The sequence below is a fragment of the Ranitomeya imitator genome, chromosome 10 (genome assembly GCF_032444005.1).
Source record: "Ranitomeya imitator isolate aRanImi1 chromosome 10, aRanImi1.pri, whole genome shotgun sequence".
In the NCBI taxonomy this organism is placed as follows: domain Eukaryota; kingdom Metazoa; phylum Chordata; class Amphibia; order Anura; family Dendrobatidae; genus Ranitomeya; species Ranitomeya imitator.
In genome coordinates, this window is record NC_091291.1 from 141,926,157 (window position 1) to 141,938,934 (window position 12,778).

Below are 12,778 nucleotides of genomic sequence, written 5' to 3' on the forward strand. Positions count from 1 at the left end.
GAGACGGGAGTGGGAGGTTCTGATTATTGAGGATGCTAACCTGAGGTCATTAGCGGAGCGGAGGGCACGGGTAGGGTGGTAGACTGATACCAGGGAGGAGATGTAGGGTGGTGCTGAGCCATGGAGTGCTTTGTGGATGAGGGTAGTAGTTTTGTACTGGATTCTGGAGTGGATGGGTAGCCAGTGTAATGACTGGCACAGGGTAGAGGCATCGGTGTAACGGTTGGTGAGGAATATGATCCTGGCTGCAGCATTCAGGACAGATTGGAGCGGGGAGAGTTTTGCAAGAGGGAGACCGATTAGTAGAGAGTTACAATAGTCCAGACGAGAATGAATAAGTGAAACAGTCAGAGTTTTTGCAGAGTCGAAATTAAGAAAAGGGCGAATTCTAGAAATGTTTTTGAGATGCAGGTAAGAAGAGCGAGCCAGTGATCGAATGTGGGGGGTGAATGAAAGGTCAGAATCAAGGATGACCCCAAGGCAGCGGGCATGTTGCTTTGGAGTAATGGTGGAACCGCACACGGAGATGGCAATGTCAGGCAAAGGTAGGTTAGTAGAGGGAGAGAACACGAGGAGTTCAGTTTTTGACAGGTTTAGTTTCAGATAGAGGGAGGACATGATGTTAGAGACAGCGGTAAGACAATCACTGGTGTTTTCTAAAAAGGTCGGTGTGATATCGGGAGCAGAAGTGTATAATTGGGTGTCATCAGCATAGAGATGGTACTGGAAACCAAATCTACTGATTGTTTGTCCAATAGGGGCAGTATACAACGAGAAGAGTAGGGGGCCTAGGACTGATCCTTGAGGAACCCCAACAGTAAGGGGAAGGTGAGAGGAGGAGGAACCAGCAAAACATACAGTGAAGGATCGGTCAGAGAGATAGGAGGAGAACCAGGAGAGAACGGTGTCCTTGAGGCCGATGGAGCGGAGCATAGTGAGGAGGAGCTGATGATCCACAGTGTCGAATGCTGCAGAGAGATCCAAGAGAATTAGCATGGAGTAGTGACCATTAGATTTAGCTGTTAGTAGGTCATTAGAGACTTTAATGAGGGCAGTTTCAGTAGAGTGTAAAGAGCGGAAGCCAGATTGAAGTGGGTCGAGAAGAGAGTTATCTGAGAGATAGCGGGTAAGACGGGAGTGGACCAGGCGTTCGAGGAGTTTAGAGATGAAGGGAAGATTAGAGACAGGTCTATAATTAGCGGCACAGTTTTGATCGAGGGATGGTTTTTTTAAGTAATGGATGTATGATGGCATGCTTAAATGAGGAGGGAAAAATACCGGAAGTGAGGGAAAGGTTGAATATTTTTGTTAGGTGAGAGGTGATAGCCGGGGAAAGGGACTGGAGGAGATGTGACGGAATGGGGTCACTGGTGCAAGTGGTCGGGCGCGAAGATGCAAGGAGCCTGCTTACTTCTTCTTCTGTAACTGCTTCAAAGTCAGAGAGTGAACTAGATGCAGTGGGGGAGGGAGGACAGTGCATGGTATGAAGAGATTGGGAGATGATTTCCTGTCGAATGTGGTCAATTTTTTCTTTGAAGTAATTGGCCAGATCTGCCCATCATTGAAGAGCCTTTCTCGAGGGTGGCTGTGGATCTCATTGGACCTCTGTCCACTCCCAGTCGCTCCGGGAAATGCTTCATATTAACGGTAGTGGACTATGCCACTCGGTACCCAGAGGCGGTCGCTTTGTCATCCATTCGGGCTGACAAAGTGGCCACTGCCTTACTGGAGATCTTCTCCAGAGTGGGGTTTCCCCAGGAAATGCTCACCGACCGAGGGACCCAGTTCATGTCCCAGCTGATGGAGTCTCTCTGTAAGCAGATCCAGGTGCAACATCTGGTAGCCAGCCCGTATCACCCACAGACCAATGGCCTGTGTGAGCGGTTCAACGGCACCTTAAAGCAGATGCTTAAGATGTTGGTCGACTCCCACGGGAGAGATTGGGAGCGGTATCTCCCACACCTTCTATTTGCCTACCGGGAGGTTCCACAGGCCTCAACGGGGTTCTCCCCCTTTGAGCTCCTGTATGGGCGACGTGTACGGGGGCCCCTTGCTCTAGTGAAGGAAGCGTGGGAAGGAGATTTGGCCACCCCTGGAGTGTCGGCCATTGAGTATGTTGTGCGCTTCCGGGACAGAATGACGGCCCTGATGCAGCTGGTGCATGACAATATGGCCCAGGCCCAAGCTGACCAGAAGCGGTGGTACGACCAGAATGCTTGTGAGAGGACCTACCAGGTGGGTCAAAAGGTGTGGGTACTGGTCCCCGTCCCACAAAACAAGCTTCAGGCAGCCTGGGAGGGTCCATACCTCGTGCACCAGCAGCTCAACGCCGTCACCTATCTGGTCACCCTGGACCACGCCCGTGGAAGGAGGAAGGCCTTCCACGTGAACATGATGAAAGCACATCATGAGCGGGAGGCTTGTGCCCACCCAGTGTGCAACCTCCCGGAGGAAGGGGAGGTAGAAACCCTCCTGGATCTGCTTACCCAAGTCAAGGCGGGTGGATCCATCGAGGATGTGGAGGTTGGCCACCAGCTTTCGGAGGACCAACGTTCCCAGCTGGGGGTCACCCTACACCCCTTTCGGGAGCTGTTTAGCAGCCTGCCCGGAAGGACTGAGGCAGCCGTCCACGATGTGGACACCGGCAATCACCCCCCGATCCGGCGTTCAGCATATCGGGTCTCTCTCGAGGTGCAGCAGCACATGCGCCAAGAGATAGACGAGATGCTGAAGCTGGGGGTGATCCAAGCATCCAACAGCGCGTGGGCTTCGCCGGTAGTCCTCGTCCCTAAAAAGGACCGGACTACGCGGTTCTGCGTGGACTACCGGGGGCTCAACGCTGTGACGGTCACCGATGCGTAACCAATGCCGCGCATCGATGACCTGCTCGATCAGCTGGCCGGGGCCAAGTACCTGACCATCATGGATCTGAGCAGGGGATATTGGCAGATTCCCCTGACCCCTAAGGCACGGGAACGCTCTGCCTTTATCACCCCATTTGGACTGTACGAGTCCACGGTGATGCCCTTCGGCATGAAGAATGCCCCTGCCACTTTTCAGCGGATGGTCAACACGCTGCTCAAGGGACTGGAAGGGTATGCGACTGCGTACCTGGATGACATTGCCATCTTCAGTCCCACCTGGGAAGATCACCTACAGCACCTGGCGCAGGTGTTGGGGAGGATCCAGAGGGCAGGGTTGACCATTAAGCCGGAAAAGTGCCAGCTGGGTATGAGTGAGGTCCAGTACCTGGGACACCGGGTAGGTGGGGGAGCTCTGAAGCCAGAGCCCGGGAAGGTGGATGCCATCACCTCCTGGCCCTCCCCCAGGACCAAGAAGCAGGTGATGTCCTTCTTGGGGACGGCCGGGTACTATAGGAGGTTTGTTCCACACTATAGCACCCTGGCCAAGCCCCTGACGGACCTCACCAAGAAGAAGCTGCCCGTCGCAGTCGACTGGACAGTCGCCTGCGAGACAGCTTTCCAGGCGCTCAAAACCGCCTTGTCTAGCTCTCCTGTACTACAGGCAGCCGACTTCACGCGGCCGTTCGTAGTACAGACCGACGCCAGTGACTTTGGCCTCGGTGCTGTGCTCAGCCAGGTCGACACTACGGGACATGAACACCCCGTTTTGTACCTGAGCCGGAAGCTCCTGCCGAGGGAAGTGGCCTATTCCACGATGGAGAAGGAATGTCTGGCAATTGTATGGGCCCTGCAACGTCTGCAGCCATACTTGTACGGACGCCACTTCACCGTGGAAACAGACCACAACCCCCTCAGCTGGTTACACTCGGTCTCTGGGACGAATGGGAGGTTGCTACGCTGGAGCCTGGCTCTCCAGCAGTATCACTTCAGCATCCGCCACAGAAGTGGCAGAGACCATGGTAATGCTGATGGGTTGTCCCGGCAAGGAGAAGGTGTGGAAGGGCGCATGGGGGAACACAGGAATGTGATGCCCCTAGCGCCCTCTAAAGCAGGGAGGTGTGATGAGGGAACAGCCGCCATCTTGGAACAGGCATGCTATCAGATTGGCGTGACTCCATTTTGTCTCCTGGACACAGGAGTGCTCCTGGCCCCCACCTTTGCTAATGAATAGAGTTACTATTAGTATGCTAACGGGCTGAGCTCAGTGTAAACTGTAGACTGTAGTTCAAAGCCCCATGAGGAAACCACGCCACCAGGGGGCTTGGAAATGCTTGGGGGCTTAATTAAAACACGCATGCCAAGTGGCCACTGGATACACATCTATTATGGCAGCCCAGCCAAACCGTCTCCAACATGGAATTGTGAATTATGGACGCATCGTCCGAGGTACAGGCTCATAAAAAATATTCTCCTTACCCTAAAGAAATTGTGCATCCAACAGTGTGACTCCCGTGACGGTGGAAGGTCTGAAACCCGAGATATAGGGATCAGCCTCCCACAGGGACCGAATGGGTCCAGGTTTGATCCCAGTACGACCGGCAGAACAAACCACAGGCGCTGGTACTGCCCGTGTGCTGATCCGATCATCCTGAGAGAAGTTATCCCATTTATTAGATATTGGAATAAATCTTGCAGGGAGACAGAGGGGGTGGAGATTGCTAAGCCCACCCAGCTGCAGGCAGGGGGGCTCAGCCAGGCATAAGAAGACGCTGAGGTCACTGGGAGGGACTCACTCCACAGAAGAAGATGATGATGATGACATCTTAAGGAACAGGGTATGCCAGCCAGAGGGGAGCAAGCACATGCTTTCTGGGGGCTGCCCGGCAACTAAGTTTTTGGACCTGCGGAATGCTATGCCCCCCGGCTTCCACAAGCGACCTTCGACCTGGTAAATTGACCTCCAGCTTTATACCTTTAAGCCTTGTATTATTGTTGTTATATTGTACTCTGACTGTAACTCTTGATATATTGTGATTGTATATTTCTTGTAATTATCTAGTGCGCCCTTAAGGCAATTAAATCATAAATTAATTTTGGGCTGATCCTTTTACTCTGATTGCGAATCTTAGAATACCCAGGGTGGGTAACAGGGCAGTCTCCCCGGCGGCCATTTGCTCTAGGTGCAGTCCCTTTACTGACCTGAGAGACAAAGGAGGCGCCGGAGAGCTGGACTGAGGTAGATTTATCCTAATGATGAAATTCCTGATCAGGTGGACAAATGACCCCATCATCATAGTAAATTGCCCTGAAATACAGAGAAAAATCTGAAATCCTTAACGAGCCTTAAGCTATTAAGACTATAAAGTTGCCTTTACTCTGCCGTCTCGTTTTCAGCCCATTCGAGGACTCTGGAAAGTATTCCAGCAGCGTGCATTAAATAATAATAAGAAACAGTTTTTGAGTATATTAAAGCCAGAATACATTAATCAGGGAAATATTTGTAGAAGTAAAGTGGAGGAGATATTGGGGCAGAACGCGGCCCTTGTTATGGGGCTCGGGCACATCTGGAAGGTATTATTGCGCCGGGGTGTGTTTCATATCACAAACAGGTACTTGGTTGTGCTGGTAGCAGCCGGCTCTGGGTGGGCGAGGGATTAGGCAAAAGCTTTGACATGACGGAGAGCCGAGGGACACGGTGCTGACATGTCTCAAACACCGCTCTAAGCCTCAGGGGTGAGATCTGAAAAGAAGTCTGAAAAAAGAAAAGGCCCAAAATATGAAACAATTTATTACGCAGCTGATCCCTAAATCAAGCCGTTAACAGCCCTATCAAAAATAGTAAACGGCTGAAGGAATGAAATCCTTTCGACAGCTGCAGGGGAGGCTTTACGCAAAACATTCATTTGCTGCTTAAGAAGAAAATTGTTTGGAAAAGGGACAGCGGGAAAAGAAGTATGTGCAGGTCACAGCGGAGACGGGCTCCATTACAGCGACCCACTGCACAGACTGACACACGTAGACAAGCTGCTCGCAGCAAAAATCAGAGATGTGCATCATCCCAGCACACCGTGCAAAGGCGGAAATCATCAATTACTTTTAGGTTATGTTTCTCTAATGCAGAGGCGGCATTCAGCTCTGGAGTTTGAGCTGGTGGACAACCCGAAGATACAAAAGATAAAGTCTACCCCATAGGTTTACTTATTTATGTAGCGAGCCGCTGTCGAGCGCCAGCCAGCAAGCCGCCGTCCAGAGTCAGCCAGCGAGCCGCCATCAGCGTCAGCCAGCGAGCCGCCATCAGCGTCAGCCAGCGAGCCGCCGTCCAGCGACAGCCAGCGAGCCGCCGTCCAGCGTCAGCCAGCGAGCCGCCGTCCAGCGACAGCCAGCGAGCCGCCGTCCAGCGACAGCCAGCGAGCCGCCGTCCAGCGACAGCCAGCGAGCCGCCGTCCAGCGACAGCCAGCGAGCCGCCGTCCAGCGACAGCCAGCGAGCCGCCATCCAGCGAGCCGCCGTCCAGCGCCAACCAGCGAGCCCCCGTCCAGCATCAGCCAGCGAGCTGTAGTCCAGCATCAACCAGCGAACCACCGTCCAGCGCCAGCCACCGTCCAGCACCAATCAGCAAGCCACCATCCAGTGTCAACCAGCGAGCCGCCGTCCAACGCCAGCCAGCGAGCCGCCGCCCAGCGAGCCACCATCCAGTGTCAGCCAGCGAGCCGTTGTCCTGCACCAGCCAGCGAGCCGCTGTCCAGCGCCAGCCAGCGAGCCGCCGTCCAGTGAGCCACCATCCAGCGCCAGCCAGCGAGCCGCCGTCCAACGCCAGCCAGCCGCCATCCAACGCCAGCCAGCGAGCCGCCGTCCAGTGAGCCACCATCCAGCGCCAGCCAGCGAGCCGCTGTCCAGTGCCAGACACTCAACTGCCTTTCGAGCACAACCAGCGAGCTGCCATCCAGCGCCAGACACTCAACTGCCTTTCGAGCACAACCAGCGAGCCGCCGTCCAACGCCAGCCAGCGAGCCGCCGTCCAGTGAGCCACCATCCAGCGCCAGCCAGCGAGCCGCCGTTCAACGCCAGCCAGCGAGCCGCCGTCCAGTGAGCCACCATCCAGCGCCAGCCAGCGAGCCGCTGTCCAGCGCCAGACACTCAGCCGCCTTTCGAGCACAACCAGCGAGCTGCCATCCAGTGCCAGACACTCAACTGCCTTTCGAGCACAACCAGCGAGCCACTGTCCCGCGCAAGCTAGGTTCTATATTTCTAGTCACTCATCGCATGGGACGTAAATAGTAATGAATTTATCAGGCCCAGTCCAGCCCGAGCTCCGCACACGATGGGTGTAAAAATGCCATTAGTTAATCACTTTTTTGGGACATTTCAAGCAAAATTATGAGGGAAAAAAATGGCTTGATGAATGAGAGACCAAGTATATTAGAAAGTTGCAGAACTTTTTAGATTCTGATGTCCAATCTTTAATAAGACCCTGACCTGATCAATGTATACATGCATTTAGTATTACACATAGGGTGATGACAGATTGGTTAATATCTGCTCTGACAATTATATAGGAGATCAGATATAAGCTTTCCTCCTCTTATCTCTCCCTGCAGCTCGTTCATTATCATCCACGCAATCCTCCAATTTCTGCTCCCTCCCGGACGGTGCGATGATTACATGGCTCTAGATTTTATTGCACGCTGTGTAGTATTATGGTTTCATTTGCCATCCACGTCAAGTCTGAGATACGTCCCCGGCACCCGCTAAAAACATAATCCAGGTGACAAATGGGTCATCAACAGTAACTAAGAAGGGACAAAAGCAGGACTTTGGTGACGAGATCCAAAGATCTCAATGAAAAACGTCTGCACTCTTCCTCCGATACATACGCGGCATACAAATCAGCGCCAGCTCCAAGGGCACAAACTAATCCGCAACTTCTAAAACAGACGCAAATGTCTACAAGGCTTGTCTGCCACGTGTGACATCCTCGGAAGAGCCTTCTAACATAATGTCCCCTGAAGACATCTATGTAGACGACTAAACAGGCACAGGGGCGACGGCGAGTGTTAACCGGGCTGATAACAGGAGAAGAAAATCTCTTCCGAAGAGGGAACGTTCGGATTTGGTGGATTGACTGACGAAGGAAGGAAAAGAGCAGGTAGGCGACACTTGACAAAGTTTTCATCAATCAGGACTCCGCTTGATGCCGACTAATTGCTCCATAATGGTATTTATATGCTGCCGGCACTGGGGGAAATTACCTGACAGCACATCAATATTAATGCTGCATCTTGCATGTAAATGGCTCCGGCTTCTGATCCTCACCGCAGCAACTGGAAGACATCACTGCACTTACTGATGAGGGAAGAGACCCCCTCCACAAACGTAAAGTGCAGAGTGACCACACTCATCATGCAAAACTTCATTTTACAAATTGCAAGTTGTAAATGTCTTAAACGAAAAAAAAATAAAATAAAGTGGCACCCTCCAGGGAGCAGAGGCGATCTCTGTAGTCGGACCCCCTTATTAAACACTAAAGGGAATATGTCAGCAGGTTTTGCATCTCCATCTGAGATCAGCATGATGTAGAGACACTTATTCCAGTGATATGTCACTTAAGTTACTGCTTGCCGTAGTTTTGATAAAATCCCCATTTTCTCTTCTGCAGATCTAGCAGTTCTCTAATGCCAAGCCCTGTCCTGAATATCCCCACCCACACTACTGATTGGCAGCTTTCCCTGTATAACCCCGCCCTCCACCAATGATTGGTAGCTTTCACTATATAACCCCGCCCTCCACCATGGATTGGCAGCTTTCTGTGCATAGGCAGAAAGCTGCCAATCAGTGGTGGGGGTGTGGTTGGACTACATGGCAGCAGGTTTGCTAGTCCTGCAGCAGTATCTTTTAGCTGGTAAAACATTGATTGCATCAAAACTACAGCAAGCAGCCCAGTATGTGACACATCACTGGAATTTGTGTCTCCATCTCTACATTATACTACTCTCAGATTAGGTAACAAAAACCTGATGACAGATTTGTTTAAGACATACTCTCATGCCAGAACATCCAAGATGGCATAACCCCATTAAACTTCAATAACTAACAATTTTCAATTTTAATTTTTCGTTCTATTTTTATTTGGCGGCATAGTCGTTAAGGACAGCTTGTTGTTGTTTTTTTTTTTACTGTACAATGCACTGAAAAAAATGGGAATAGAATTCCAATTGGGCTGAAATGGTAAAAAAAAAAAATTGCAATTCCACCATCTTTTTTTAAGCTTTTGTTTTTACAGCATCCGCTGTGCGGAAACAAGTGATCTGTCATCATGATTCTGCAGGTCAGTAGGATTACAGCGGCACCAAACTTGTGTAAATTGTTAAAAAAATTATTTTAGTGGCTGAAAAAAAATGAAAAATGAGTGTCGCCATTTTCTGAGATCCAAAGCTTTATTTCTCAGTCGATGGACCAGTGTGGGGGGGGGCTTGTTTTTTGCGCACCCTACGAGCGTATTTAATAACACCGTTCCCCCCACTTTCATAAAGTCACACACCTTACCCTCCCATTTTCTAAGTCAGGCTTAAAAAAGCTTATAGAGCTGGGTAACCTCTAAGTAAGTTAGATATAGAGGAATAAAAATGTTATTTCTCTATTACGCTTACTTATACGTAAAAACGTTTAGCCGAGTAAATCACTTTTGTGGCAATTTCCGCTATGGGATTGAAGGCCACTTCGCCATTGGAGATTTTCTGCCACATTTTTGTATTTCTCAGTATTTACCCTTATGACTACAGAGCACCTCACCACTGCAACCAATCACTAAGCGCAGCTGCTCGAGCCGTCGACACTCACAAAGTCGCTGAGCTCAGTGATTGGCTGCAGTGGTGATGTGCGCTGGAGTTGTTGCTCTCCGCCGATGTGGTGACGCAAGCACTGTCCTGCTTCAGTATATTACACTACAGGAAACATTTGGGGTCCATCTTTCTATACTGGAAAACACCCTTTAAGTGCGTATTTCATGTCCAATGACCGCCACCGTACAATATTGTCCTAAAACAAGTGCTACTGCACAAGACGACGTCTCCGGTTTGCTCGTGATTGGCACAGTTTGTATGCTAGGAATTAATAAAGTCGTAGATTACCTTTCAGCGGAAAACGATGCACCGGATTGATCAAATCATTGGGAAAATCCTCTTGAAACCTGAGGAGGGAAAAAAAAAACCAAGGCAAAAATCAAATATCTTGAGATACAATGAAATTAAATATGTAATGTCTGGATCGATTTGTACACGTCAGAATTATGACGCTAAACGCAGATTAAAGAGTAAGGCTGTGTGCACACGTTGCTGATTTTTCGCGATAAAAACGCTATAAAACCGCAAAAAAAAAACAGCATACGATAAGCATCCCATCATTTAGAATGAATTCTGCATGTTTTGTGCACATGATGCGTTTTTTCCGCAAAAAAAAACGTATCGCGGTAAAAAACGCAGCATTTTCATTAATTTTGTGGGGTTTTTTTTGCGGATTTCCCACTATAGAATGCATTGGGAAATGTCCGGAAAAAAAAAAACGCATCAAAAACGCGGCAAAAATGCATGCAGATTTCTTGCAGAAAATTTCAGGTTTTTCTCAGGAATTTTCTGCAAGAAATCCTGAACGTGTGCACATAGCCTGAATCCAACTAATAAAAGTTCTACAAAAGTGTCTAAAAGTACATTAAAAAAAATTAAAGAAGAAAAATAAAGAACATGATAAATTTAAAGTGGATCATCTTTTTATTTTCTAGGAATCCATAGGGTTAAAAGAATAAATGGAACATACTCGCCCTCCAGCAAGTAGGCGGATCAAGCATGAGCCTGCTCCGGAGATCTCCGCCGGCCCCAGGACTGCCACAGCCTGCGATTGGCTACAGCGGTCAGGTGACTAGTACAGCACGTCCTTCGATGTACCGCTGACGAGGTGCTCATATAGTCACATGATCGCTGCAGTCAATCACGGGCTGCAGTGGTCCCGATGAGGAGCAGACATCACTTCCAGAGACAATGGATACATCCAGAACGGCCCGTGCTGGAAGGTGAAGATTTCTCTTTTTATTCTTTTAAAATCATCCAATAATTATTTCAGTGTAGGACACTATTTAGTGGGAATCCACTGCAGGGACCCATCATGACCTTCAGAATGAGTAGACCTCACGATTTGAGGCGGTGGTTCCCCTTTGCTCTTGAGAGAGGCAGAGGCCCCAAAAGGTTGGAGCGTCACTGTTAAATTATAAATGGCGTCTCCTAGAGATGTGAGGGCCCTTTAACAACGCTGCTAATTGAGTTGTCCCAACTTGGGCATTCATGACACATTGAGAGGAGAAGTCCAATAGATGAGGGTCCTGCCATCGAGACCAGGAATGGAGAGACGGGCGCTCGTGTGCAGCTCTCTCCACTCATTCCTATGGTCAGCGCGCTGGGACTTCGGACCCACATCTACCTTTCTGGCCCAATCTGTAGCAGTAATGATAACCATGGACAGACGTGAAACGATAATACTCGACAGAAAACCATAGAAGTAAACCTTCATGTTGTTGAATTGAGAGTCATAACGACAATTGGAGAAATATCCGTCTTGTCATCGTTTTTCCGCAGTCGGGCTCCTGTGATAACGTTATGTGCAGCAATGTTCGGAGTCAGGAAAATTCCCTATTCTTGGTATGCTGGCAACGACATTAACGAATCGCAGAGATCATAAAAAAGGCCATTATTCATAGCCGAGAAGTGATCGCATTACCACTTGACATTAACAATAAGAAATCTGTGCACTTCTAATATTACACTTTATAGCTGATGGGATCACCACTTCACACTGATAGGCAAACCATGTGTGCTCTTATTACACAGCTGTCAGTGGCCCCGAAGAATAGAAATATGACAATATGACTGAGAAGCGGCCATCACCACCGAGGCTGGGGGCAATCACTTATACCGGTGATCTCCTGCACATGACAGCACGGTGAAGGAATGATATTACGCCATTTATCACAATTACACCTGTTAGATGACAGTACACAGCTATATCCGTGTACGCAATAGTATCCTGCCCAGAAGATATACAAATATCCTAAACTGTACAACAAATATCTGAAAAAGGAAAAGAAAGCCAAAAGGGATCGAGAGGACCAGGACATGGAACATTATATTATACTGAGTGTTGGCCATGAAAACCACAGCTACTTTCTGAATGAGCTAACATATGTGTATATAGATGAGAAACCAAAGTATGTTCAGAGCAACACTATCACGAGAGGCTATAGACTGTCATCCAACTGAAGAGGACAGGTGGGAGGATAGTGTTCGGGCAGCACAGTCGTTTCTAACAACACTCCCATTGGTTAAATGAGAAGGCTCCTCCCATACGTCCTTTTCAGTTAGATGCCGGCACAGTCTACAACCTCTCAGTGGCACTTTACTAACACATACTGAGAAAGGTAATGCTTGTCTGTAGATGCCAAGGAGTAACTGTAAGAGTTTTATATACTAAGCAAATATTTGCAGCCCAAAGGGAGCTAGTCTTCCATCGAAGATAGCCCGGGCGGAGATTACAGGTCCCGGCATGGACATCCCTTTCTTTACTTTATTGCTCATCTTCATCACTCGCTGTCTCCAGTATTCACAACTCAAACACTATGCAAACGTGCTCTTGGGCTAGATCTAAATCCAGGACCCCGGTCATAGGAAGCAAGAGCATTAACCACTAGTGAGCCACCATGTTTGCATTGTGAGATGATCAGTCACCTGATAGTTATCTCTACTTCTCACCAAGGGATGAGAAGCCGCAGTTATTGAGAGGCAGAAATGTCCTCCAAACTTTGGGCTATCCAAAGGCTCAAAAGTAACTTGGAAGCAGGCTCGGACTGGCCCACAGGGGAACCGGAAAATCGTC

The 12,778-nt window shown here is 49.4% G+C and overlaps 1 protein-coding gene across 12 annotated transcripts in view; it reads right to left on the reverse strand.

The window, feature by feature from the left end:
• Nucleotides 1-12,778, reverse strand: part of PKNOX2 (PBX/knotted 1 homeobox 2) — a 340,867-nt gene that overhangs the window by 135,487 nt on the left and 192,602 nt on the right. For all 12 annotated transcript variants that reach the window (XM_069741543.1, XM_069741540.1, XM_069741536.1 and 9 more), the window contains exon 3: nucleotides 9,991-10,049. The gene's annotated coding sequence lies outside the window, so the exon portion shown is untranslated. The remainder of the gene's footprint in view (nucleotides 1-9,990; nucleotides 10,050-12,778) is intronic.